Below are 25,864 nucleotides of genomic sequence, written 5' to 3'. Positions count from 1 at the left end.
TGGCGGTATTACAAGATTGATGCCCACTAAAGTCAGATGTAATGCCCATACCCTAGTCGGACTTTTAAAACCCGTTTAACTTTGATTTACTTCCTATGTGGCATTCTCAAATGGTAGATTAACCGATATGCAATGTGTAGTTTAGATAATATAAATAAACTGAGCATACTTATTATTGTGTTTTTGCATCGATTCTCATGTAAATGCAATTGTTCCTAACCCTTGTGATAAATCTTGAGCTAACATCTTCATTGAATATGTAATTGTATATGCATGCTTGTATGAATTCATGGGTGCAGGAGATTTCAGGTACAACACCGCTTAGGGCAAGGTTCATCTCCTTTGGAATTTGCAAGGTTGAGTATGTTCTTTCATCTTTTGAATTCGGATTTAGTGGTCATATAACTCTCGTCTTGCCTTAGCCATGGTTAGGTGGGCATCGTGTGTGGATTCGTGGGGCTTGCGTTTCATTGGGATGCGTGTCGAGAGACTTGGAGGACTTCCTCGATTAGCGTGCCTTGCGCGGGGTAAGTGAGGTTTGTTATCCTAAGTATTAAATTCAAAATTTATGAGTAGACGAGCACATTAGGAATTTAGAAATTTAAATTGGGTAGCTTCCTTTATATGATGAAACATTAATTTAAGAGACCGCTTTAAATTATTAATGTAGTAAGCTTAAGGTATCTAACTTGGGTTAGCGTGCTCGTTTACGCATTTGTAACATTTACGCAATTGTAGTCGAGAAATTTGAATAAATTAAACTCTTGCATTAGATTAGTCATTTATTTAAAAATATCGCTTTATTATGTTGTAGCGAGTTAATTTAATAGCTAATTTTAAAATAATGAATTTAATGAGATTATGCGTTTTTGGAAAGGAAAAATTTAAAGACATTTGGGAGGTAGCAATAAATTACGCATTTTCGCATTTGGAGGGAAAAGGGAAAATTATTATTATTTAAAAGAAATTATTTCTTCTTACTTGTATAGTTGATAAAATATAAAAGTTTGATTTTCAATAAATTAAATTAGAGTTGAATATGAAATAGAAGCTTTTAAATTTTAAAAGAAAAATGAACAAGGAGGGAATGAATGATTCCCATTCGGATTTTCATTTATTGTATTTTAGAAATAAAACCCTAAATTCGAAATTGAAAAGGAGGACAAAATTAGGGTTTCATTTTGGAACCTAGCTGGTAAGCATTTTTGGGGGTTCTTGGCTAGGGAGTTTTTTTTTGAGAAAAATGGAGGATTTGCAATGAAGCAGCAGATTGGGGAAGCTCTTCATCAAAGATTCATGCCTGGAATTTGCACTATGAGGTAGGATTCGAATCCACTACCTTATTCATTTGTGGAATACAAAAAAATAGTCTTACCCATGAATGATTTGGGTTTAGTTTTTTTCAGTTTACTTTCATTCTTGGTTGTTCTTGAATCAACCCTCATTCTTGATGGATTTTGTGATTTCAAATTTGTGAGGAAATCTTTCTCCCATAATGGAGATTTTGGTATAAATCTGGAAATGATTTTTGAGGTGTTGTAATCCTCATATCCTTTATGTGTTAAAACTTGTTTTGTGTTTTAAAAAAAGGGGGTTAACATCAAATATCATGTTACCCAGAAACTCAGCTCGTTTAAAACGAACTTCTTATTTTGTGTCTGTGCGTTTTTTTTTTTAAAACCCTACATTATCATATGTTGTCGGGCGTATGTTTATTTGGATTTCGGCCTGGGCGGAGGTTTTGATTGAGGGTTTGGGGTTGGAGGGCGGGGAGCGGAGCTCCACCCGCTCCTCCTCCCCCTTCTCCCGCACGCAACCCCTTACTGCCGCTCGCTTCACCCGTCGCCTTTTCCCCGCACGCCCCCCCCCCGTGGACTCTCCCGCTCGCAGTTTGAAGGCACCGGTGGCCGCGGCACTGCGGTGGCCGCAGGGGCCGCGGTGGCCGCAGGGCGCCGCGGGCCTGCGGGCACCGCAGTGGCGCCGCCACACAATGTTCCCTGCGATAGAGCTCGCTAGGGTTCGGCGTCTTATAAAAAAATAACGTTTTTTTTTTTGTTGTTGACACATTGTCTCATAGTTTTAAAAATCGTTTTTATTTTATGTATTTATTTTGTTGTATAAAAAAAAAATAATAATTAAGGGAAGCATATAATATTATATTTGTTGGTATGAATTCAGTGAGTAATGTATATATATATATATATATATATATATATATATATATATATATATATATATATATATATATATATATATATATATATATATATATATATATATATATATATATATATATATATATATATATATATATCTGTGTGTGTGTGTGTGTGTGTGTGTGTGTGTGTGTGTGTGTGTAAGTGAATTTAGAATTAACATGAGGAAATTATACTTAGCCCTTCTTTATTATTTAATCCTAAATTTAGTTCTTTTATGTTTGTTTTATTATCTCATCTCAGATTGCCAAATAATATATTTGGATTTTAGAGAATTCAACATATAGAAAATCTATACTAATGAACAAGTATTTAATCTCATACTGATTTCATCGTACTCGGGTTAATACTCATTATTAACATGGATCAAATAGTGAAGGTGGTTTAATACAAGTTTTAAAGAAGAGTTAATTTAGTTTGTGTACCGAAGTATAGACATTATCCGTCAGAGCAAAATGACATAACGAATATCTCTACCCGATAATGCCTGTGCTGAATTAAACTTCTAATATTGAATTTGGTTATGTAATGGTAAGACTTGGCATGTCAGTGTTTGGTTGGAAGTAGGTCAAGCCCTAGTAAGGATATCATCAACAAGAGAATCTAGGTCTATTTGTTTTCTTTTATTATGCTTCAAATGGCCCGCTTTTAAAAGGGTTCACTATGTAATAATCTAACGAGGTAAATGTTGAATAGTGTATGGGTTCGCCTAAAAGGCAGAGTTGTAAAGACATGTAAATATGTAACTTTAACTATATAATACCAAAGGGGTCTTGCAGTTGAGCAGACCCGGAGATGTAGCCCATCCGGGGTGAACTCCGAGATCATACCTGTGTTATGTGATGTTTTTAGCGAACTTGTTTTAAGATTTTAAGTTACCATGAATGGTTATACTCTTGCTTAAGTGTATGGTGGAAATTTAATGAAATCAAATTTAAGTGCATAACATTAATCAAATGGATAAATATAGTAGTCTTTTAAATTCGTAAAACGTGGTGAATTATGAATATGGCAAGGTATTTAAATATTGAGATTAAAGTTGCGGAAAAAGTAAATTGATAATGATAATTTAAGTTGTAATGGTGGAAAGAATCCTGTTGGAATACTTTATTGGTTTAACTTGTTATTAAGTATATAAATGGAATGGATGTAAAAAGGAAATGAAGTTAAGAATTATGTCACAATTCTTAAATTGAAAACTAAAGGATGAACATCATATAAATATCTATCTTTTTACCTTAGGAAATGAATCATGCCATGTCAATTATGTTTCATTACATTGGACGAAATGGTTAAGTTATGTCACATTTTAATTTTAACCAAAATACTCATCAGGTTAACTTGATAACCGTGTGGACTCAATTAGGTATTCATGTTGTATAATGGATGAATATACTTAGTAATTCAGGTGGTAATTATAAATCAATAAACCTCACTAGTTTAACTTTATAATAGTGTGAACTCAAATAGATATCCATATTTTGATCCTTATAAAAGGAATCCCTCGTGTTGGCTAAGATTGATCTAGAATGGGAGATGTCATGTTAATTATGTTTCAATATATTGGATATAGTTGTTTGGTCAAATACGTTTAATCTTAACAAATCAACCTTACCGAAATTTAACTTGATAATTGGTGAAAACTCATTTAGGCATTTACCTTCTTACCCTTGTAAATGAACATCGCCATGTTAGTTGTAATTCACTTTATCGAATGAAATTACTTAGTTGTTTACATTTTAATCCTAACAAATATTCTTTATCAGATTAATTTCATACAAGAGTGAACTCAACTAGTATCTATATTTGTAACCTTAAATAACGAATCCCTTATGAATGCTGAAATGGATCTAAAAAGGGAAGTTTTGGTACAGTTATTTAAACCTTAATCTTAATATATGTACCATCTCATATTAACTTCGTTTATAAGATGAGATATGCAAAAAGATAATTGTATTCTAATCCTAATTGAAGAACATCACTATGGTCTGATTATTCAAACCTTGAAATGATGAATGTAATCTCGTTAACGATACTTTAAATTGAAGGATGCTCTCGGGGGTTCTAATGCATATCCAACTTAATGAAGTTAGTCCATTTATTGCATTATTAAAAATTCAAATGAGATCTATGGCTACTCATAATTTTTACCCTTCATATAAGCACTACAACTCATTAGTTGAATATGCATGAAACCAAATGAGGGGACTTCACTCTATTAATTGTGGTTAATCCTTAAGAAATAAATTTCTCTCATTAACCATGCTTTTAATATAAAAAAAAAAGAGATAACAAATGTGGGTGAATATTTTAAAATCAAATGATGAAACCCTCGCTTTACTAATCATAGTGTAACCTTGAATGAATGAACCTCATTAGGCATATTCTTAAAACATTAAAGGATGAAATCAATTGTGAATGGATACCACAACCCAAGGTATGGAATTCATGAGCCCATTTTGGGGGCCTCTTAAAGTAATTATGAATTAAAGTGCGATGAATAAATAATCTCCTCAATGGCCTCCTAACCATCAAAGTAATTGAACGCCTCCTAAAGATATAAGGTGTTAAACCGTTGAACACATATTTAATCAAGGGCTATGCATTATCTCGTAATTAAGTTATCCAGTTTAATGGATCTAATGACGCAAGTTGAGTTAGGTGTAAGGTTGTGTAATCGCGTTAGGAAACTCCTTAGGATTGGTTGAGCCTTCCGCTGTGATATCTAAGTTGACAGATAATCCCCATTGTATTTTAATGTCGTGTCTAATAATGAATTGAGTTAACTTCAATTTATCTTAATATTGTAACCTCTTCATTAACACTCTTAATTATTATAAAAAAATAAAAATAAAAATTTACACTCTATTTGAGTGTTTTTAATTTAAACCCATAGGGGTTTCCTGGCGGGGCATTACATCAGACATAAATGAGTCTTGTGTGCCCTGCTACTCCTCTTTCGTTCCTCACGGTCATTATCCTCTTCGCTGATTTGAACTTTTAGTCACCCCCTTGAATATCTCAAACTGCCTTCTCGACGTGATAGGACAACCTTCTCCGCAACATATCATTTATTCCTGCAATTAAAAAGAGAGAACATACAAGCATATACATATCTATTTTAATTAATCATAACACTTATTCATTTCACACACGATATCGCTTATGACAATCTGTATGGCAAGATGAACATTTCACATGGTTGCAGGAATAACTGGCACGCCAACAAGAATAACTAGAAAAGACAAAACATGATTTAATGGGTTCAGTTAACATCTAAAATGCATATAGTCAAACTTTAATACATCATTACCATCCCATTATACAAATTAAAACGTGACAAAAACTTATGAGTTCTAGGAATAAAAGGAGCTAATATCTCAACTCATCATCATCTACACTTAATCAAATTCCTTTCAAAATTAATTTTGAGAATTTAATGTTTGAGTGAGAATCTTATGATGAAAACCCCAGTGATTCTCATGGACGAGCTCATTTATAATTTGTATTTGAGCTTCATTAGATGTAGAATCTAGTTGTATTGTATTGATTAAAATTTCTAGTGTTGTTGTAGTTAATGATATTTTAGAATTTTGAATGTAATAGAACCATTATTATAATAAGAAAGAGATCATTTGATGCCCCTCCCTTGATTAGACTTGATTCAACATAGTTTGACTTTGGATGACCTTTGTTGTAGTTTATGTGGCTATCTTTGGTATATGCTTTATGGATTGACGATTTACTTGTTGACGTGGTTGTAAGTTGTTATTCATGCTCTGATAGTTAGATGATTAGTGAGGTGGATTATGTATGTGATATTAGGTTTAAGTAACTATATTTATCGGTGTTTAATTGTTCTGATATACATTGTGCTTTATCCTTGATGTGCTTGGGTGAAAGGGAAAAGCGCCACACTGCTTTTTACGGGAAAGCTACGTCGCTTCCATTTCCATTTCATGGTATGTTATTATATGGATTATATGTGCATGTTTAAAAGTTTTCTTATGTAGCTGCAGGTACCTAGCATCGACTCCACCTGAACCTTCAAGTCTGAGCGTGCTCTCCAACCCAATGGTAAAGTGGATACTGGAGATATCAGTCAAACCCTAACCATAACCATTATTCCTATGGAACGAGTTTCCTTTCAAGTATCCTTGTGGTCATAGTTAGCTTTGTATTTGCCCGTCATGTCCTTGTTGTCGTCATGCCATGTTAGTTTGCAATCCGTCATTTTAGAGCTTGGTTAATGTTTAATTAAATATCATTGCAAAAAAAGATTAAATTTATAAACAAGTAGTACTTGAGTATATTTTGATTATTGATTTAATTAACAAAATTCAATTTGGGCTAGATTAAGTTAAATTAATTCAATTTAATATTATCCTTGTTGTAAATGATTAATTATTTTGGAAATTAAGGCATAAAGCTTGGCATTTTATGGTGATGAAAGAAATTAATTTTTAAAAAGATTTATATTTAATTGTTTTCAAATTTTTATTAACAGGGAGTTCTCATGCATTGGGAGTTACTTTTTGAGAATTTATTTCATTTTTCTTTTTTGGGGGATAGTGGGGAGGCTCTTACTGTGAAGAAAATTGAGGAGGGCTCTGTGCATGAAAATCTTCCTGGTTTTTGGGGAAATGCAATGGTGTATATTTTGAATTTAGCTTAGAGATCGGAGAAAAGGGATTGGAATTTATGGTCAAAGTTTCTGGATTGGTGTGTGTTTGGCTTTTGGTTACAGCAGTCGAGGTGCTCTTGAGGATTCATGCCTCTATTCTTGTGCATGAATTTCAGAAAGCGTTCTAGAGGTAGGGTTTCAGATTTATTTCTGCATGTAAAATTTTCTTTTAGCTTGATAAAAAAAATATTGTCAATGGTTTATTTGATAAGAAGAAAAAAAAAAAGATTATCTGAAGAAAAAAAAAAGGATTGTCTAAAATAGGGTTTTATTTAGGGTCTTAGACCCCTCTCTGTCTTCATCGTTTTTCACCTTTCAGATCATTGCTCCTTTCTTCTTCCTGTGAGAACCTTGATCCATCATTTTCACTTGTTCAACATTTCCCCACGATAACCGATTTGTGGAAATCATTTTTGGACCCATGTATTTGTTGCTCTATGTTATGATATTGTTTCTTTTGGTAATCATCTTTTCAGGGACTGTCATTGTGTATTATTGCATGTTTGCCATCTTTCTCTTGATATTGTCTAGCATGTCTCATTTCGCATGTAGAAACCATCTGTCCTCTTACCATTTGCACCCTTGATCTATCTGGTTGTCTTTGGCTGGCCTTGTCTTTGTTTATTTACACCTCTTTGGCTACACATTGTGTCCTATAATAGTCGCCTGATCAATGTGGTTGGAATCCTTGTTTTACTATTGTTTGCCCTGGAATCTCATCGCTTTGCCTTGTTCCTCTAGCACCCGTATGCTATGTTTTATTGTTTTATGCATGCATTGTTTGGTTTGCCGAATACCGTTTACTTTGATGGCATGTTGTTGTATTCTGTATGCCCTCCCTTTTGTATTGCAGTCCATTCTCCTTTACCTGATTGGCTATGAACTTCTACCGAGAGTTATCATCCATATACTTTAGTTTAGCTGTTGTGCTTGGTACGATAGCTCTTTCAATTATGATTTATATATATATATATAGAACACTTCTATTCATTGTAGTAATATAATAACATTATTATAATATACTCTTGTTTTCTTTGAACATTTCCTTTCGTCTGTTCCTCACACTTAGAGACAAACTTATTTAATCGTCGATGTGTAATCTTTTGGAATGACATCAATCAAATCAAATCATCGACATTAAATATGGTTGCCTTCATGAAGATCCGTTACATTAGCTCAATAATGAGATGATGTGAGGCATGGATTGTGCCACAAAGCTTCCAAGAATTTGGATCTTTTGTTCATTGTCCCATGCAACCGTTCTGAGAGCTACTTCAGGATACTTCTGTGTTTTTATTGTGTTTTATGATATATTTTTATCTTCTCAAAAGTTGGGTGACTAAAGCCAACCCGAATTGATCGTATTGCCTTTTAACCTTTACCAACCCACCACCCATTTACCCTTATATTCTTCCACGGGTAGTTCCACCCCCCCCCCCCCCCCCCCCCACCAAAAAAAAGAAGTTATGGTAGATGTCAAGTAAGAATAGGGAATAGTTTTCTCTTTAGTGAAATATCTTTGAGACTTCAAATTTATTAATACTTTACTAAAGACTTAAAAGACTACGTGGAAAGTAATCAAATAAAGGAGATTTATTTACTTTAAGTGTTTTCTTTTATTTTATTAATTAATATCTTGTAGATATGAGTTTTAAGTGTTTTCTTTTATTGTATTAATTAATATCTGTTAGATATGTCTTTTGTATGTTTTTTAATATTAAAAGCAGTCAAAACAAGGGGGCTGACCCAGGTACAAAAAAATAAAAATAGTGGCAAGCCAACTGTCAGCAGAGGAGCAACAGAATTACAACCCCCAAAAATTTTCCTCTATCAAAAACTTTAATCATTCTACACATATTAATTAGGTAAATAAAAGTCTTAATAAAAGTATGCCACACAGGGCAACATATAGTTAAGTTCAAGCATAACCAGAAACTAAAACTATAAGCTGATAGGCCACTAGGGCCGAACAAAAAATCAGAGATCTAAACCATATAAGACAACTATTTCTTTTCTCCATGGCTCCTCTTGGGAAGGAGCTTCCTAGCCCATTCCTTGGTGAGGAATTTGAAGAGGTCCCTATAGTCTTCGTCCTCGTTTCCTTTGCCTTTGATTGTGCTTTCCTGCAGAAGACACAGAGTGGTCGACAAGCAGTGCATAACATTCAGAGCAAACCTGGAGACGTCCTGCAACTTGTTCTCAATGGCCTCCATTTTGCTGGTGATTTCTTGCAAGTTTTCAAACATACCCTCCACTTTCTTACCCAATTCTGCCATATTGCTGTCCCCTTCTTCCTTTATGCTGCTCACTTCCTCCACCACCATCATCTTATTGAACCTGAGAGTAGGAGACAGAGAGTTGGTCTGGGATTTTGGGCCAGCCTCCAAACTCATGGAATTTTTTGGACTCTCAGAAGCGTGGGTGGAGCTGACAGAGTGGGGGGTCAAGGTAGATTGAAACGGGGCCACATTGTCAAAAGGGTTGGAATTCCCAGTTTCATGGGATGAGGAGGAGTCCCTTAAGGATTTATCAGTGGGTTTGGAGGCCAATCTCATAGAGCGGCGGGGGTTGTTAGCCTCATTCGTAATCTCCACATCAGAGTCAATTTCTTGAAGTCTAACTTTCTTAGGGGTTTTAGCATCCTCCGAATGATGCTTTTTATTCTTCTTATTACAGGAGCCAATTTCGGGCAGCCGAGGAGAGCTTATGTCGGGTTTATCAACAACAATGGCTAGGGGTTGGTTAAGAATGATTTCATTCCTAAATTAAAGTAAATACTAGTTGGAATTACTATTTTTTTTTACTAAATAAAATTAGATTCTTTTAAGTATATAATTAGCTTAATTTTTTTATATAAAAGATTTGCAAATCAGATTTAGTGTATATGTGTGTGTGTCAAATCAATTCTTCTATTTAATAATGGAGATTCATATGTAGAGGTATATTGTTGTTGAATAAACATTTAGTTGAGTATATATATATATATATATATATTAGGCGATCGATTCATTATTATAGAAATGTGATTATATTGGTATATGCTTGATGTTGATTCAATGTTTAGCTAAATAAATATATCTCTCACAAATTTGGAATAAATAGATTGTGTTGTAAAGGTAGCATAATGGTTTAAATTAGTTATATTTTGGATAATTATAGTTAGGATTTTGGTATTGATAGAATAAGTGAATGAAGTTAATATTTTGTTTGGTTAATGACTTGAGTAAAGAATATATTTGGTTATTGTTAAGAGTAGTTATATTTGGAATTAGAGATTATTTGATATGATGATATAAATGATTAAAAAGTTTATTTTGGATAAATGAAGCTCAACATTAAATGGCTAGTTATCAAGAATAGATTTAGATAATTGTTTAAACAAACAAATAAATAAAAATTAATAGATTTGAGTATAGAGACATATTTGTGAATTGGACACCTTCTTTTGCTAAATAGGGATAATTTGAGAAATTTGTTATAGTTTGTGAAGAATGATTGTAGATAGATTTATATAAACGCTTTCTCATTGATTAATTATTTATGTAGTTAAATCTGATTAGGGATAGTTATATGTATGTATGTTTTCATAAAAAGAAAATTTGTAGGAATGGATCACAATGTTGTAAAATAACATGATGTCAGTAAATTGAGCAAGTGGAATCTATGCTGAACCAATTGATGTATTATGGTCTCTTTGGTGTATTGAAATGAGCTTGTTTGTATTTGTCATAATGAGACCTTGCTTTTGTTATAGTTCTTGTCTTCTTGTGGGGATGCTCAGATGTGTGGTTTTATGCATTTGATTACCAAAGGCTTGGGGTGGATTATTGTGGCCCCCATATTGTTTTGTCATGCTACTCTTTTGATTTCAATTGTTCTTGTCTTGTATGTTTATGATGTTGGATTGTGTTTCCCAGCCTGCCTTGGTTACTGCAAGTTGTTATCTTATTCTAGCAAGAGAGGCAAACCTTGCTATGGTTTTTGGTATTTCACCATCCTGTTTTTTTGGTTGATCCGTGGTGTTGCTTGGATTCTCAGGTGCAATCTTAGGGGAGTGGCTTTCATTGGGGGTTGGGACCCAAAGTGGTCGCCAAGGTAACTCAATGAGAGTTTGTAATCAAGTGATAATATTAATTAATGAACTTGGGTGGGTAGTTAGATAACATTAATAAAGATTAATTCTTGCTGCCTCTCTTACGCTCAGGTGCTTGTTTAGGGCTGAGGTAAGTAGAGAAGGGCCTGGAATGGCTTCCATCAATCTTGTCCTTTCAAAAGGTTGGTGTGGGCCACTAGTGTTTGTATGGGGGTTGGGGGTTGGGAGAGGTTACCAAGGCAACCCAGGATGGGGGTTGGGACCTAGTGAAGACCTACTAGGGTAACTTATGACAACCTAGTGATGACACTCTTCCCTATTTCTACCTAGTGGTAACTTGAATCTTTTATCCTTCCATGGTTTGCTTGAGCCTCCGAAAGCGATTGGTTAACTTTTTTTGTTTATCCTCTTGTGGATTTCCTTGGGCCTCTAGAAGATTGTTATTGTCTTTTGTGACTCCAGTGATGTTATTGTTATGAGCCTTTTGTGTATCATGTATTGTGGATTCTCTTGTGAGCCTCATGTGTACTCTATCTGGTGGATTCTCTTGTGAGTCTCATGTGAGTATAGCCTTGTGGATTCTTTTGTGGTTCTTTATTGGCACCTTTGCATGTTTTCTTCCGCCTTGTGGATCCGATTGATACCTCCTTGCATGGGGGGTGGACCTATTGGTACCACATGGTTGGGTGGAGTGTTATTCACACCCATTGGGTTTTGGCTCTTTCCGTAGCATGCTAGAGGAGGTTTGCGAGAAGATTGAAGACTGTTATTATTGTACCAGATTCATGTATTCATCCCATCTTGGGACTCTTGGAGATTTGTATCTTGAGGATCCATTGTAATGTATTGATGTTCATTTGTACATTCTTCAGCAATGTAATTTGTATCTTATATTTATGTAATGAATGATGATGTATTATGTATAGTTGTTTCTTGATGAGTATTGGATGTTGTTCAACCTTGAGTTACATTGTTATGGGGCCTTGAGGACGAATGCTAGTTGTTAAATGTGTATCACTTTTTATCTCAATGGATGTGTCTCTCTTGCATATGTAATGTTATCTCTATTAAAAAAAAACTATTCACATTTTTCATTGTTTTTTGTTGTTTAAGTCCTCTTGGCCTCATAACGGCGCGTGACAGATTAAGAATTACAAATGTTATTTGTTTTTCATAATAATAAGAAGATCAAGAGTTAGTTTTGTTATTTATTGTTCGAAATTTAATGATATGGTTTATGCCTAAACAATAATTTTAATCTGAGTTATTTAAGATTTGAGTGAATGCTAGGGTCGATAGTGTTGTTCAAATAACAAGGGTTTGTGGAAGGTTGACAATCAAATTTGTATTGTTTTATTGTCTTGGAACATTACAAATCTTCTCCCTATTCATGAATTTATCGCCCATACAAAGTTGTGTTGGATATATTATAGAAGTATTATCATTAGTTGAATGTAAAGGAGAACAAATGACTTATAGTTGGCTTCATGATAGTGTTTTAAACCAACAATAAATTCAAGAGAGTTGTCTATGCTTTATTGAAATTTCATTTTTGTTTGGTCATGTATGTTGGTTCATGGACAAGCAACTTGGCTTCCCTTTGTAAATTATACTTAATAGGCACATATACAACAGAAATGCATCACTTGTTTGAGGCCTTGCAAAGTTGAATTTTTTTCTTTTCAATTTCTCTAATATGGTAAACAAACAAACTATGAGAGATTAGTAAAGGTTTGTGTGGGAAGGTAGTGATAAGTTATGTAATTCATTGCGTTAGAGTTAATACAAAATGTTCTAAGGTGATTTTCTCTCAACATGACAATGATGTAAGACAACAACAATTACATGAAATAGATTGTGGATCATGGGTAGGACACCTATCCACCACAATTCACGTCTATTTAATTGATTATTTTCACTTGTTTAAAGGCAACTTTCCTTTTTAGATGTCTTTTTTGAAAATGAAAAAGGTTTCATAAAACTCAAAAGAAGCAATCTATCAAGTAATTATGATGGAGCATGGGAGACATGTGAGTGAAAATTCCTAAGTGTGACTTAACATGAATAAGAGCAACGTGATATAAAAAAAGTGCATTGTCTCTTTTGATTTTGCTAAAGGTTCTACACAACTTGAGCTAGTGACTACAAATTATAGCACCACACAATGTTGATAAATATATCTATAGGTGTCCTTCCTTGTATTGTCCTCAAGGATGCCCACCAATGAGATTTAAGCACCAAGGTCCACATACCATTAGAGGCATCAATGAACTTGTTGAGGGTTATTAGGAAAGTTGTCTTGACATTACATCTTGGTGTTCATTTCTATTTAATAGTTGTATTTTTGGGGGTCTCATATGGGAAATGGGGTGTCCACTGTATTGGCATTAGTTATATCTTTTATACTTTTGGAAGTGCATAAGAAGCAAGAAGATATAATGCTATTATGATGTAAGAGTATCGTATGACATTGTAAGAGAGGTATTTATGATACATTCTTACATGCAAGATCATAATTTAGGGAAGTTACATGAGGATTTTGATCAATGTTATGACAATCTGATAAATGTCATAGAGCATTTTTTTATGGATAATGAAGCTAAACTAAGGTGCCTAAGTTAGGTGATAAAATATGACAAATTATAATATCTATAACATTTAAGAGGTGTAAGAAAGAATCTACAATGACATGTAAGAAGTTGGTTGTCTTTTTTGAACTTAAGTGGTTGTTCTTTTGTCCTTTGGTGGTTTTTTTTTGTCCTCTAGTGAGGTTAGATGACCAAGTTCAAGTTAAAAGTCTTGAAGCTTCTAGAAAGATTTTTGTATCTACTTGACACATGTCATGAGATCTCTTTTGTATGCCAATTACTTGGCTCGTATTTTAAGTCCATTGTATTGAAAACCATTGATGGTTCTTTGGTTTACAATTTTATAATTATCAAGGCTTTAAAATAGTGGATTGGATAGATGATTTGTAGGTATTGTTATGCTGTTAGAATCACACTTGGACTTTTGAACACATGTCATGAGGTATCTTTTGTATGTGACTATTTGGCTTGTATTTTGAGTCCATTATATTGAAAATTATTTATAAATTGTTGGATTACAATTGTTTATATATTAAGGCCTTATGTTATTGAATTAGATGGTTGATTTGTAACTATTATTAAGTTGTCATAATTTCTATAGAACTTGAAAGTTGGCGATACTCCTATAAATACATAGCTTGAGACATGTAGTCTAACCTCATTGTTGTCAAATAATGCAAATTGTTTTACTTCAGAATTTAGGTTTTTTCTCCTAAAAGAGTTTTCCTTGTATAAATCATCTCATTATGGTATAATATTTCACATGTATTCTTTTTTGTAACTATGAGATTAATTATTTTTGCACATTCCTCCCCTCGCGATTAGTATAGATAGTAATTTCTACATCATGCTTCCATTCATTTGGTATAAGATCCTAATAACCTTGGTTCATAGGTGTTAGTGACAAGGTATTTTGTACTAGTCTTGGAGTAAATGAGAGCTTAGATAGAAGCAGATCTTGTTGTAGGAAAATGACAATCACATCAAGAATATAGATAAAAATATTTACATTCATTGACTTTAAGTTATGGAAGTTCAAGATGGATGATATGCTTGTAGATAGAGATCCATGAGATGCTATATCTAAATCCAAACACAATGTAATATCACAACTAACAAAGATATATTTAATAGAAAGGTGAATGGATTGATTAGGCTCTTCTTGGAAAATTTTGTGTTATTAAATGTATATGAAAAAACCACTACACAAAATCCTTGGACACAGTTAGGAAACTTGTATTAGGCTAAATATCTAGTTAACAAACTTTTCCTAAAAGGAAGTTGTACATATTAAAAATGGATGATAGTGGTTATATGGTTGACCATTTGAATGTGCTCAATATGATTATGACATAGTCACATTGCGTCGGAGTGAAAATAGAGGATCATTGCATAACACTTTTTATGTTCCTTGTCAAATTTGGTGATGGAAATTGTTAGCAAGAGAAATGGGGAAATACAATCTACAGATTTGTACCCTAAAGATATCTTATGTAGTTAGTTTATACCTAGAGGACTAAGTAAGAGATGTAGTGCCCTTCCATATCACACTCTTTTATGATACTCTTGATAGATACCAACCCACGTGGGTACCTCGCCCCCCCTCTTTTGGGTTTTTGTAAAAAAAAAATTATATATTTTTATTTGTTAAGGAAAAAAAATATAATATTATAATAATAGTTAATTTTAAATAAAGTTTTAATTATGATTAAATTTAGTCATTAATTAATAATTTATGATTAATTTGTTATTAATTAATTGTATAATGGTAAATATACATTAATTAATATTCAAATTCTATTTTGTTATTAATGCATATTTTTCTAATTAAATACTTAATTTGTTACTTTTGTTATTAATTATTAATTGGTTATATTTTATTAATCATGAATTAATAAATATATATTAATTAATATTTAATTTTTGTATTTTTCTATATGTGTGTAAGGAAGTAATTTGTGGATTTGGGAAATGTTTATCTATTTTTGGTTCCTTTAAATGTATATTTCCTTAATCTGAAAAGTGTAACTTGGTTCTGGAAAAGATGAACTTGGAGAAATTATTTTCGAACCAGTATGACAATGATGTTTAATTTGAAGATTAAATATCATATTTAGACGGTTAATGCTTATTTAATTATATTGATGTGAATTTGGTTTAAAAACTCATAATGATGTATTTATGTTATGTTTTGATGCAAACGAACTTAGTGAGTTAGAAAACCATGAACGATCTGTACCTAGATGAGGTAGATAACTGCAATCAAACTTAGATCCTTTAGAAAACTAGATTGATTTTTAATGTTTAATCAATATGGAAAAAGATTGTCTTTTCCGGCATATGCCTATGCATGTTTAAATCTTTGTATTCACATTTGCTTATGAAATGGCAAGTCCTTGGTTGTGATTGTTGATTATTGTCATTTGTTGATTTGGATACCTGCTTATGTCCTTGATCTCGAGTATTTACTGTTTTCATGTGATGGTTTGTATTCGGTCATGTCCTTTATGCGGGTGTTGAATGTTGGTTTGTGGTTGACCATCACTGGTCAGGTCTCTAGAGAGAGTATCGTCAGTCAGTGCACCTCGTATGAAGTCTTGTTTGACCAAGTGGGTATTCCTATCATTTTGAAACTCCGTATGCTTGACCTTGTGTATTCCTAAGTTTTAGGAGTTGTTGGTTTATGGTCTAGTGTGATATGGGAAAGTGGCTTTCGATTGGGGGCCACTCCCAAAGTGGCTGCTGGGTAACCCATCAGAAGTGTGTCTAATAAGTGATAACCTAATAGCATATTAGAGAGTTAGTTAATGAATCATTGAGTAAGTTAATTGTGCCTCACGTATGGGATGAGTTCTAGTACAAACTCGACATGCAGTGAGAAGGCTTGAAATGGCAAACCATCATCCTTGCCTTCACGAAAGGATGTGTGGGTCCACATGAGGCTTGGATGGGCCAGAGGTTTGGAATAGGTTGCTAGGGTAACCCAGTGGATGGGGTCAGCGCCTAGGAAGACCTACCATAGTAACCATACCAGGTTATGTGATGACACTTGTCCCTTATGTTTGCTAGTGTGTTGTTGTGTTGATAGGAGCATTGTTGAGGAGTCGTCCTGATGTTTATGCCCCTGTGAGAGCATGATATCATGTTAGACCATGGGTTGCGAAGATTTAGTTTCGCGAATGCTCTAGTTGATCTTTTGTAATTGCTTCTTATTATGTTTAGTTGGATCCTTTCCTATTCAAGGATCATTCATGTATTTATTTGACCGATGTGGTTGTATGTATTATTGGTTATGTTCGCCTTGATGGCAAGATTGTAAATGATGTGACCTTGTGTATTCTTCTCTATTATTTAATTATCAGATGGGTCTTGCACTTGAGCAGACCCATAGATGTAGCCCACTAGGGGTGAACTCCGATATCATTTCAGGTGTTATGTGGTGTTTTACATTCGTATGTTTCTTTTTAATTTAGCATGTATGGATGGCATTATGTTAGAACGTAAAATGTAGATTAGATAAAGTTAATCTTAAATGCATGTATGTAGTTATCTTATTTAAATGCAGTAATTTGGATCATGAGAGAATGTAGATTTGATTAATGGAATGTAATCAGTTGTTGATAATGAAATTAAAGTATGCAATGAAAATTAGATGCATGACTTATGTTTTAATAAAAGTTTGAACTTAATGTATGGTTAAATTTTATTGGATGAACCTAATCATGCTATCTATACTTTTAACCTCAATGGATGAACCTTATCATGTTATCTATAATATTAACTTACTGAAATAAATTATCCTTGTTTTAAGTATTATCATGTCATTAAGTTAATCAACTTAATTGGATTAATTAAGCGTGAGTTGAGTTAAATGTTGAATTAAGTAATCACGTTGGGAAACTCTTTAGGTGTTATTTAGTCTTCCATTGTGTTATTTGAACTTATGATATCTCATTGTATCATTGTGCTATGTTTAAATTTAAAATAAAAATAAAAAAAATTATGTGCACTCCATTCTTATGTTTTAGCTTTATCCCTTCAGGGTTTCCTGGCGGGGCATTACATTGACTCCTCTTAGTTTCATTGGTCTGATTGTGTCTCTAATCCCAATGGCAAGTTGATCAGATGTGACATGAGGTATTATCATACTCTAGGCTTAGTTGGTATCTTGTTAGTCCTAGTGTTTTGGCTAGAGTTGTGTTATGTGGTATTTTATTCAATTCTTATGTTGGGTTGATTTTATGAGTTGTGGTAATTTATTAATTATTAATTATTATGGTTAGTATGGATATAAATATTTATTTATTGGAGTTTATAAATACATTTAATTAATTTAATTATTTGTTATTGTTTATTCATTCATTCATTCATTTATTGATTGATTGAATAAAAGTATTTATTTATTTGTTTGTTTATTATTTGTTTACTTACCTCATTTTATGATTGGTCTTTGGGAGATTATTATTTAATTCATTCATTTTCTCTCGATTTTTGGGAGGGGTTGTTATTATTAATATTTTTATTATTTGGATTCTTGGCTGTGATGGGGGTATGAATATTATTGTTATTGAAAATATTGGAAGAATGGGATTGTCGTGAAGTTTTCCTGGGAGAGTTTTGGAAATTTTATTTTGGGTATTGGATATGTTTTCCACGGATGCTTGAGGATTGGAGTTGTTTTCGAATTTGCATTGTTGTTGTGTATGTGTGGGAGGAGTTGTCGGATTATGGATTATTTGACATTCAGACTTGTTGTACTTCATCTCTCTTGCAATTTCATTTTCCATTTAGTGTTATCTAGGTTGGTGGTTATGAATCCTATTTTATCTATGTATTGTGCCTTCGAAAGGAAATATTGAATGCTATGCATGTTTGTGCATTCTTGAGAATTCTGAGTTTTTGTACCCTTCTTTGCACGTGCTATTGAATGGAAGGATTCTGCATCATTTCCTTTGGGAGTGTGATGTGTTTGCAATCTGTGTTTCACCCTTTCCATTTTTGTAATTGGAAGAAAGGGGACTTGAATTATTTTCCTTGAGGTTGTAGCTTGTTTGAAGCTTTATGAGTCGATCTTGGTTGATGTCTCTGTGTTAACTTTCAATACTTGGTTAGCTTGTGATTAGTATTTGAGAATTGTGTTTTTGTTTACGTAGAGTTATTGAATCATACTCTTGGTTGTTAAATGCCCTTTTTTGTTATGTTCAAATTCAAAATTGTGTTCTAAGTCTTTTCTATGTTAGCCAACAATTTTAATTCTTTCTGAGTCATATTTCAACCTTCTATGGTAAATGCACTATAAAAAGAGTTGTATGTGCTAATCTTTTTTCTGTAAGTGCTAAATTGTTTGACAATTGTGTCGTTCTGCATTATGTATGTGCCATTCTGGGTTACAAAGGCGCCATTATGAGTTCTAAAAGTGCTACTTTATGTTATGTATGCATTATTTTATGTGTTATATGCGCTAAAATGAGTCACAAAAGAACCAGACTAATTGGTACAGGTGCCAAAATGATTAGTGTATGCGCCAGAATATTCCACAAAAGCATTGTTTCGTTGTTTAGACTTTTTCAGTTGTTTTCTGAGTTCTATGTCAAGTTGGGCCAAACTAGAGGCTTGTTTTTGAAATTTTGTGACTCCTTGTGATGATTTTTTTATTTTTATTTTTATTTTATTTTATTTTATTTTTTCAGATTTTGATATTGGATTTGAGGATTTTGATATATGGTGTATATGCCTTGCAAATGAATTGTTGGAATCATATTTGGATTACTGCATGTGAACATTGGAATATGGCATTATGGATTAGAAATTATTATTATGATTCAGATTTGGTATGGAACCTTTGTTGAGATGTATTATGAAATTCTCTTGAGCTCTTTATATTTATGCTTATGCCCAGGTACTAGGAACATGATAGTGGGAGTGGCTTCTAAGTGGGTGTTGGGGCCCTCAAGTGGCTGCTAGGAGATCTCATTAAAGGTTGTTGTAATCAAATGATAATCTTTATAAATTAATTTAGGGGTTTGGGTAGTTCTCACATTAAACAAGATAATTGTGGTGCCCCTCTAGTGCTAGTATAGGCTCGAGATGAGATTGGGAAGGCCTTAATGACATGGGTATATTCCCTTGTCTTCACGAAAGGTTGAGTTGGTTCCACATGGGTATCACTCAGGGGTCGAGGTCTAGAGAGAGACTGCTAGGATAAGCCTTGTTGATGGGTGCTAAGGTCTGGAGACTGCTTGGATAACCCTTGTTGATAGCATGTGATGACACTCTTCCCTATATGTGTCCTACTACCTTAGCCTTTGTGTTTTGATGGTAGCCTCTGGTGAGTTTGTGCTTTGTGGTCAAGCCTTGTTGGTGTATTTGCTTATGTTTATGTTCAAATGTTTGTTGTTGCCTATGTTTTATGTCCCTTGGAGGTTAGGTATTGGCCTACGTTTAGAGTGTGTGTGGCACCCTATGTCATTCTCTAGAGCACAGGGGGTGGACCTTTTGGTTCCACATGGTTAGGTGGTTTGATGCCTTCTTCCATTAAGATTTCCTTCATTGGATGTTTGTGCGTGTGTTTGAGGATTCTATATCTCTTTAACTCTTGTGCTATGGATTATTGGAATAATTATGATTCATTCTGGTGGTCTGCAAAATGGACAAGGTTAGTCTGAGATAAATAACACACACAAGAAACCGTTAGTGTTAATCAATCAAAAACTAATCTAAACAGGCATATCAAAAGAGATACTAAAAACATGAAAGCATATTTAACTAAAGAAGCAAATATGATGAGGCATCTCCAAATACCTCCTAACATGCTCTTAGCTTCTTCTCCTTTGTTCCTCTCCTCTCCAAGTTCCAAAATAGTGTAGCTCTCAGCAGCTTTTTGCACTATGGATGCTTATGGAGGATTGAGATTTGGGTATTTTGCTCAAAATGTAAAATGAAAAGCTAAAATACTAGATGTTATTTAAAAATGATTGATTTTAACCAAAATAACAAGATTTTAGTTTGCTATGCTAAATGCTCTCTAAAATGCCTATAGGTTAAATGCATACAAGTTTTCAGGATCTGGATTATGAAGAAATGAGCTCTATTTATAGGGAAAATGGAGCAATGGATGGTTGAGATTGAGCAATCTCAACAAGGGTTAGGATTGAATGATTTCAAATCCATGTGAGGGCTTTCAACTCAATCTCAGGATGACAAGTGTTAATGTGAGATAGGTTGAGAGGGGAGGGAATAAACATTAAATGCTTGATATGACCTTGGGAGTTAAAGTCAAGGTTAGTTGAATAAATAAACTCTTTATTCAAAGAATAAAGCTTTTATCCAATGGATAAACTCTTGTGCAAATGTGAAAAGGATGAATATGGTCAAAACAATAAATGTTTGGGGAGACAAGTTTGAAATAACCATAAATGGTTATGTAAGAGCCATAAATGGTCATGTAAGAGCCATTAGTGGTCTTGGAAGACTTTGGGGGTTAATTTGTTGAACACACAAAGCATTAAATGCTTTTCAAAAACTTTTGAATTCTTTGAGAAGTGACTCCATTTTGCTTAGGATTGTGACAATAATTAGGGGATGGATTAGGCTAATTAGGAAGGGGTTAGAAGAATCTAGAAGGGGATTAGATTTTGCAAGTGGATTTGGTGGGTGAGGGAAAATAAGATTTTATTAAAATAAAAATTCATTTATTTCAATAAATGTGTGCAAGTTGCATTTGTAGGAAAATGCAAGTGGAGGGGGATAATGATTTAAATAAATGTTTTTATTTAATTTATTTAAAAGAGGAAAAGGGGATTTTAATTAAATAAATAGATTTTATTTATTTAATTGATTGTGAATTTGATTTAATGAATTAATTAAAATAAATTGAATAATTTATTTAATTAATAGAAGAATGTTTGGGAATAAATTAATTAAATATTAATTTAATTAACTGATGGCTAATGGATTTTTAATCAAATAAATAGCGAATATTTATTTAATTAAGCCGGACAGATTTGTGTGACTACATTTGCCCCTCTTTGAGATGATGCGGTTTATCACGTCGTTTCAAAGAAAGAAAAACTGGTGTGAAGAAATGCCCCATAAAATGTAAATTTAATGGGTGGTATGCCCCCTCGAGAGATGGACTGAAAAATTTCAAAAAATCGGGCGATCTCTCAAAAAAAAATGAGAATTGGCAGGGTGTTAGAAGAGAAGAAGTGAGCAATACGGGTGAAAAATAGAAGAACATTGGGGTAAAATGGAGAAATGGGGAGCTCGGGAAGTTCACGGGGACCACGGTGGTGAGCTGGTGGAAGTTATGGTGACGGCGAAGGGTATAAATGGGGTGAAAGGGGTGAAAACAAGATCATTTGTGACCGCGACCAGTGTGAAACCAAAGCTCTGATAGTGACCTTTTGGAGGAGCGAGCAGCAATCAGGATGCCGATACCGATTACCGAGCACAGATTTGAGTGAGTCTGACAGTTCCAACGGCCAGACGACTACGGACCAGCGGTACGTAAATTAGAATTTTGAATTTTTAAGCATTTTTGATAGGTGTTTTACTGAGTCCAAGTCGAGTCGGAGCAAGAGCACTGGAACTATGGTTTTGGTGCTTTTTCTCCATGAACTAGCGCTACTGTGCCGCAATGGCGCTATTGCCCCATTGTTTGAGCATTTTTGAAATGTTTTAACGCTATTTTATGCAAGTTTATGCGCTATTGATTAATAAGCGCTATTGAGGGCTTGTTTGAGTGCGATTGATCTTGATTAGCGCTACTGTGTAGTTGTTTTAGCGCATTTATAGTTTGAGCGTTGTTGGATAGCTGATTGAGCGCTTTTGTTAGGGTTGTAGCGCTATTGTGGAGAAACTAGCGCTTTTGTTGGTAAAATAGCGCTATTGTTTTAGGTTAAAGAGATGCCCCAGTTTGGATGAAGAAAATCTTCCAATGCCAATGATGGATGGAGGGCGATGTGGAGTGGCAGTTGTTTTGAACCATAGCAGCCTGATGAGACTTAGGTCATTAGGATAAATGCCTGTTGAAGTCTAGGTTGCCATGATTGCTTACCTGTTGAGACCCGAAGATATTGGATCAAAGTATCTGTTGATAGTCTAGGTTGAAACTTTAAGAAAGTTTGAAAATAAAACAACTGATGATGATTGATGAATGTCCATGTGCAGGAGGAGATAAGCATGTTGCAGTTACGCGAGTGACATCCTGCGACATAGGGGTTGCGGGATCGATTGACAGAGGCGGAGATTGATTGCATTGCTGCGACCGGATTGTATGAGGTGATGCACATGCCCGTGATTCGTATGAATCACAGATTGATCACAGCATTAGCAGAGCGGTGGCACAGCGAGACATGCACCTTCCATCTGGTACAAGGGGAGATGACAGTGACCCTAGAGGTTATTAGGCGCATCCTGTGGATTCTGATTCGGGGGGAGCTGGTCACATATGACAAATCCTGGGGGACCCTTGCAGTTCAGAGGATTTTTGATGAGGACGTGTTTATTGATGATGGCTCGATTGCCTGGGAGGAGATAGCGGCATTATATGAGCTTCTTCCAGCAGTCTTATCAGGTATCATGGGAGGACTTCTTTGTCCAGACAGGCGATCACATGGTTTGGCCATGGGGTGGGGACAGGTGATCGAGATGATGATTACCGAGGGGACTCGATTTGCGTGGGGGCCATGCATGTTGGCCCACCTATACCAGGAGCTCCATGAGGTGGTTTACCGGGGGAGGGGTTCTTTAGCAATGGGAGTGACGCTGCTGCATATTTGGCCCTGGGAGCACCTACCAGTGACTCGACCAGTGAGTCTGAGATTCCGTATAGTAGATCAGTCGTATATGTTCATGTATAGCGGCATGATGAGTCAGCCCCACCTGGGGAAGTTAGAGTGGTGGCGGTGGGCACTAAACGATCTGGATGCAGTCATATGGTGACCATACTTGGAGTGTGAGCCGTGGGATGATGATGCAGAGGCACTGCCTTATGTTTTTATGACCCGATTCCTCATTGGGAGGACCTCATATCATGTGGAGAGACAGGTGCCCGGGAGAGTGCTGAGACAGTTTGGACGACAGCAGGGACTGCCTAGTGGATCAGGGGAGTATGCTCGGGTGATTCGGGAGAGGTATGCATGGGGGCCAGTGCTACCGTATGATCAGGCACTAGTAGAGTTTCGGACGCTAGAGGTGAGACCGTGGGATATACAACCGAGGGTCATGGATGCAGGAGTGTTAGATGAGTACACGTAGTACCGAGCAGCGCACCCGATCTTACGGATATTTGATCTAGCAGAGCCGATCTCAGATTTTGAGGATGAGAGGGGACGGAGATGGAGGAGGGCAGGAGGTCGAGGACCGAGGGCAGGGGGAGGAGGAGAGGGTGGAGGAGGAGGAGGAGGAGGAGGAGGAGGAGGAGGAGGAGGTGGTGGTGGGTTGGGGATGCGGGTTCAGCGGAGAGGGAGAGGTGGACTGCCTCTACGGATAGCACAGGGACCGTTGATACAGGGAGGAGTTCGGCTGGGTGGGAGGGGGATGGAGAGGGAGATCCCGATGGACAGAGGGGAGGGAGCTACTGGAGAGGGTGGTACAGGTGAGGCGGCTATGGATACCGAGGAGGGAGCCACTGGAGATCTTCGGGATCACATGATAGCACATTTGCAGACCCGAGTAGAGGATTTGGAGGCGTAGGTGGCGGCTAGGGATGTTCAGCTATTTGCACGGGAGTCAGAGCTGGTGGTGGTGCTGTGGGAGAAGGATAGTGCAGTGGAGAGATTAGCAGAGCTGTAGGAGAGAGTCCGGATGGGAGTAGGAGCACAGGGGCCTACGGGGGAGGTGATGAGGGAGATGCGGCGAGCACAGGCGGAGATAGACTACTAGTGGGGTTTATATGAGCAGGTGGTGCTAGTTAGTCAGCGAGCTCTTAGCTACTCTCAGATGTGGCAGGCCAGATCAGAGCGATCGCAGAGGGTGCAGAGCAGTGGGGGTGTGATGGGTCCTCTACGGAGGGAGAGATCAGGGGATGCAGGAGTGAGTGGCGGTTCGATGAGGCCTCCACGGAAAGATGGATCAAGTGGTGCGGGCACCAGTGGTGGAGCAGGTGGAGGTGGAGGAGGTGGTGGGACAACATCTAGCCAGAGTGGCATTTGAGAGAGCATTTTTGCATATATGTATTGTATCATTATTTTATTTTTTTTGGACTGTATCTTGGATGGCTCTTGGTAGCTGATTTTGTAGACTTCATTGTACTCTGATAAATGAGATGATATATATGAGGAGATCCCATATTTTGATGATATGCAGTTGATTATGTATGGATATTTATGCACGATGATGAGTTATTGCTTAGATGGATTTGTGTATATGTATGCATTTGATGAGATGTTTCTTTTATGCATGTGTTTTTATGATGATGTATGATGTGGGATACTAACATATGAATGCAGGTTTATATATGTATGATTTATTTGATTTTTGATGTAATGCTTTATGTATGTGATGCCATGATAATGATGTATGTTTATGATGATTTATGAACAGGATTTTGGTGTTTCCTATTGTAATATAATGATGAGATGATTTATGTGATGATGTTAATGCAATGGTCGAATGAATGATGTTTATGTATGGATATGCATCTAGATGTTTTTTGATGAATGTAATATGGATAAACAAAATGTAAAGTACAAATTTTTATATGATAATGCCTAAATGAATGCATATGTAAAATGGATATATATAAAATGGTATAAACCAATGTTCGGAAACAAATGGATTTATGATTCTAAACGCTTAAATATGATTTAAGTAAAAATGATAATGTGATGATACTATAACTTATGGTTTTTAATAACTGCACCTTAATGCAATTAAAAAAAGAGGATAATGAATGCAATGTGAACGAATCCTAAAATGAGCATAATAAGATACTTTTAATAAATGGATGAATGCACCTTTTAACTATAAATGAATGTATGCAATAAGAAATGATAAAGGATGATGAAATGATGATGGATAATTGACACTAAATGAATGCCTAGTAAATGATTTAAAACAATCAAAGACAATTTGATCCCACGAATGAATCTAATTATTTATGATTGATGTAATGATGCAAATGTTTAATGAAAACTAATGTCAAAAATGAACTATATGTAATGTGAAGTTAAAAATGACATGAATGTACTTAATGCAAGATGCAACTAAATGCAATGATGATATGACCATGAGGAATGCAAGGTTTGTAAGACTTTGCATGATGCATTGATGATGTATC

The sequence above is a fragment of the Cryptomeria japonica genome, chromosome 5 (genome assembly GCF_030272615.1).
Source record: "Cryptomeria japonica chromosome 5, Sugi_1.0, whole genome shotgun sequence".
Taxonomy (NCBI): domain Eukaryota; kingdom Viridiplantae; phylum Streptophyta; class Pinopsida; order Cupressales; family Cupressaceae; genus Cryptomeria; species Cryptomeria japonica.
This window is presented reverse-complemented; position numbering follows the sequence as displayed.